This window comes from Papilio polytes, unplaced genomic scaffold (genome assembly GCF_000836215.1).
Source record: "Papilio polytes unplaced genomic scaffold, Ppol_1.0 DF823691.1, whole genome shotgun sequence".
NCBI lineage: Eukaryota > Metazoa > Arthropoda > Insecta > Lepidoptera > Papilionidae > Papilio > Papilio polytes.
The window spans coordinates 3,962,611-3,967,785 of record NW_013525513.1 but is presented as its reverse complement, the minus strand read 5'-3'; positions in this window follow the sequence as shown (position 1 = coordinate 3,967,785).

Genomic DNA, 5,175 nt, shown 5'->3' with positions numbered 1-5,175 from the left:
GCCGCCGCCACTCTGCGCCGCGGTCGCTGGACTTAGCAAAGAAAAACTTTGCATGCGTTTTATTACGACGGATGCGGAATCGCCGTGGGGCTTAATTTAGTAGTAGTCTGCTCGCAACATCCTTTGGTAAATATCGAAAATACTTTGTTGTATTTATAAAGTTCGCATACGCATCGTACTCGAACTATGAATATGGTGGAATTATTACTGTTTTTGTGACTGACAACAGCGATAAAGTGGTTTTCAAACATATCCCGCGCCACTTGATATCTAGTATATTTACGGAATTTACCGCGACTTTCAACATTTTGTCAGCTTCGCACAAACTCGATATAACTTCAGATGGTTATATGGAAACAGTATACTGTAGAAAAGCATGTTTTTTAGAATTAGCCCTTAACAATACTGATTGGTTAATAGAATCATAAAAGCCTCACAACTGAACCAGATAGACTTTCCAGTGCGATAATCGAGGAACAAATTTATTGTGCCCTCGGGCGGCTGGAGTGGCCTAAGGCGGGCAGTGGTTCATTTGATTAAAGCCCGCCCGCGCTCGGAAATTATCAAACGAAACGCACCGACAGCCCAGCGGGCCGTGAGAGGCTGCATTAATAGTTTTTGTTGCCCCAACTCGGACGCGGTACGTTTTGCTAGTTAAAGTTTGGCAAATTTTTACTTTGTGCGAAATGTTTAGAAGTATCTAAATTCTCCTTTGGTAGTCTTTTTAATAGGCAGTAAAAATGCTATAACCACGAGTAACTTACATATAACTCACTTCTAACTGCTCGAGCACGCGGAATACTTGCTTAGGGTGAGTGAAACTGACGGTCACGGCCACTGTAATGAAAAAAAAAACATACCGTCGAATTGAATACCTCCTTCTTTTGGGAAGTCGGTCAAAAATGAAATGACAAAGATTAAAATTGTAGTTCAAACAATTACATCTCTAAATTGTAAACAAATCAATAGTTTATTACTTTAAAATTAAAAACGTTTATTTGTCGTTTGTACAGATTTTCCATTCGCACCTAACGTTAATTTGTTTGTACAAATTTAGCAGTGCGCCCACAAAACGATTCGATTAAAATTTATCCGTCTATTTCATTTGACAAAATGTTAATAATAACTTTGTAAACTTCACTGTAGTAATATACTTGAAAATTAATTTATTTGCCTTGATTTTCACAACGTTCATTCATTTTAATAGTTGTGTTTTGTTGTGAACATTTTTTATCGAACTTTTAACATATCATTGTAACTAACTTGTTTATTCTAATTAGTTACAAATGGCTGTTTGTAATAAATTACTCATGAAACGATTTGACTTACGAGCATTCCAATAATTTATTGTACGGGTAATGTATGAGCTGAAATGTGGCCGAACAGACATAAAGCGTACGCTGTACATAGAACGAAATGACAAATATGATTACTAAAATTCCAACAGAAATGATTGTAACAGAGACTAGTCCGTCAATACACGTAATGAAGTTTGATTAGCGATTCGCGCGTTCCACGCACATTGTGTAATCCATGCGTTTGCATTGCCGACACATTCACAAAAACATATAGTTATCTCTCTTATTCTCTTTGAAAATAGACATAACAATGTTTTTGATTACGTGTTTTGGTATTCGACGTGTTTACAAAGGAGTGCATTATACGTATGTGAGAAACAGAATTTGCTCAGTGATATGTTATGCATCTATTGATGGGGGCTTTGAATTCCGGAAATAAGTCTTCACTTGATACGTCATCTCGACCCAGTACTGGACTTTAAACGCCCAGTTCAAATAGGCTAGGACCTCTTGGCAATTCCAAGTACAAGAATTAGGTACAATGTTAGATTTAAATAGAATCGTATCTCGATTGTATTATATATGGTTAGTAAACTATTGTAAAATAAAATAAAGTGTTATGACACGGGCATGTTGAAAGCTTTAATCTGTCGATCATTAGCAGGTATTTAGCCTTTCCCCGATTGCGGTATTCAGTCAATTTGTCGAATGAATTTCCACTCGCCCCATCGTCCGCTCCGAATGTGACGTATCAATTATTTATGAAATTAATAGCGATGGTAAAAACGATGTCTGATCCATCAAAGCGTCCGCAATCTTTATTAGATTACGATTCTCTGAGTGTTGGTCGTTTTGATGATTTGCTCATCAAACATTTATAGAATAAACTGCAACTTTATGTCACCGTCCAAACATTTTGCAACGTTAAAGTATTTGAATGACCATTTATAAACGTCCATACACTTCCTAACATAATTGTACCGATATTATAACGCAGAATGAATTTTAGTAAACCCTCATAGACGTTATGAAAACAAGCACGAGTTAACGCATAAGTATGTGATATGTAGGTGAGGCAAGGCCAAAAAGACGCGTAAATTTTGTCATAGCAAATTCTTATACTGTACGTAAAACATCGGTGACATTTAGTTCTAATGCGATGTTTGGATCAAATGTTTGTAACACGTATACACAATATTTGAATGTAGGAATTTCCAACATGATTTCGTTGCAGGGATTACTTGAATTTTTGCGATGCGTGACATCGCGTCTGCTAACATGCCACCCGAAGCTAATACATATTTTAGAGTTACATTGAATCTGTGTGTCAACAACGTGTCACTAAGTTAGAACTTTCTTGAATATTTACACTAAATATTTGTTGATCTTTAGGAGCACGTTCAGAGAAATTTATCGTCTGATTCTAAAAGTAATTTAAGAACACTTTTTTACATTCAAGTTGTTTTTTTTGTACTTTATAATAATGTTATTCTTTTTATGTTAATTTCAAGTTTGTTAAATTCAACAACAAAGAAAACTTTAAATAGTTATTTACCGCGGAACATAGGAAAATATTTTCACAAGCGAATTTGTTCGATATAAAATGAAAATTAAACAAACTCAAATACACCAGTACGGCTAATCCAACTTCATACGAGTGTTAAAAACGGTAAAACAATGGCCTAACTTATAATAGTGTGTCGATGAAATTGGCAGCTAATTTCTTCGTGTACAGCAACGGGGAGCATTGTGCAAGCTTTTTTCTTTTTATCCAGGAACATTGTTTCTTTGTTACGGTTGACATATTGAAATAGCTAAGGAAACATATTAGCCAATTAATTTGCTTTACATCAGGATTGTTCTTTATTTTTTATTTTTAAAGCCAACAAAATCATCTTCCTTAAAGCGTCTATAAAACATTTTACACCTTTTGGAAAAGTTACATACTTTTAGTTAAAATAATAAAACATGTGAACTATGTACATTAAAAATATACGTCTTCACTTTTATCACTACAAATTTGAAATTACACGCGAAATGTACAATGCCAGCGAGAAGTGGAATATCATAAAGTTTCCATATTAAAAGTATTCGCTAAGGTAAGTGTATTATAATTTCAGTCATATATCGTAGACGGCGTGAAATGCTCCAGTACTTAGCCGCGTCCGTCTGGCTCGTAATAAAACCTCTTCACTTTTCAAATAATACGCATATGTGATGGAATCCGCGCAGACTAAAATTAGGAGAATTAAGACGTCACTCCTCAGACACTTTTCTTAGAAAACATTCGCACAAATACTTTTAATTGGCTTTTATAAATCCAATGCCATTTAAAGGAGCTTCTCAAGGCTATTAACCCTTATTCATAGAAATTTGTAGCAGTAATTTATATTTTTTTGTTTTATTTTTAGGCAAAATGAAGAACCTTCGGATCTTAAAATCTTATAACATTGCCGATTTCGTCTCAAGAAAATACTCCGATTTTTAATTGTAAACAAGTTAAAAGAAAACATTTTTAAAAGAGTAAAGAAACTTACTTATTTTTGGCATCATCAGTCATATCTGCCCACCTCTATAAACAGGTCTTATTTTTCACAAATTATTATCTACTTTTCAAGTCCCAATTAAAATGTCGAAAAGATTCTTATTATTAACCGCACTATCAGTTCCCATTGGTTTTATATTTCCATAATTATTTATTTTACAATAAAACAAGGCGGTTATGAGATATAATATTCTATTGACAGAGATGTAGGGGAGGAGTAAACATATTAGTATACGTGGATAAGTCCTGGTCAAACGGAGTGCGGCGTGCGTGCCGGCGCGCCCGTCCGCGGGATATCGGCCTCGCTGTCCATTGCATAGTGCCCGCGTATTTGGTGCAAGGACCCGCCGTGTTTGTGCACCGCTTACTGACCTAGCAACAACATCATTTGTTATTATCATAACATACTGTCTCATTGTTACATGAATAATACTGATACTTCATAGTTTTAAACAATCTCCTTCTTCCTCTTGCGATTTTATGTGTTTTTTTTTTATCAAAGAATAGAAGAACCAACACAATAACTTGTCAGTCAAGGATGTAGACTGATAGTGTACAAATAATATTATGGTTAAATAAATAAATGAAGGAAACGATAATCTTAAGAACGTTGAAATGTTGAAATGGTGGGAACAGCGGACGTACATAAAAGTGCACGTGTTTACGGGCCCTGCCAGCCAATATCCAGCGGACTGATTGCTTCTTTACTGTTACACGATAAAAATTTTATTAGTTGGTCGTAAAATGTACCGACGAGTCGCGAGACCCAGTAGCCAATATATTTTAAACTGCTACGAGACTTTAAATGTTTAGACGTTGAAGAGCTAGGTTTGCGTTACGATTAATATCTCAAATAACCAACAAGGATAATTAAAAACACCTCTATCGCCATCCTCCATCATCAGCCTCTATTGCCCTTGTCCCTACGGAGAAGGCACATTATACACATCTCTTCTATACATTTCTATCAGTCGTAATATATGAATTAACCTCACTCTTACGCTTATCTTCTTTCACACAATTTATCCATACTTTGTTAGTTCTTCTACAGTTTGGCACTTGGTAGATTTTACAGTCAATCTTAAAAATGTAATAACCGTGCATAATCAATCTTGTAATCCAATTTAATAATCTCTAAAATTTTTGCACAGATTTTCTAAAACTACACATTTTTTTATTTATAAATGTAAACCATTTGAGTATTTTATAAATACGCCCCTTTTTTATTTAATAGACTTAGGCATCAGATGCACATGCGAGTACGTAACAAATACAAAAAGGTGCAAACTTTTCGTAATACTTTATGAATATGAAACAGAGAAGCGCATACAA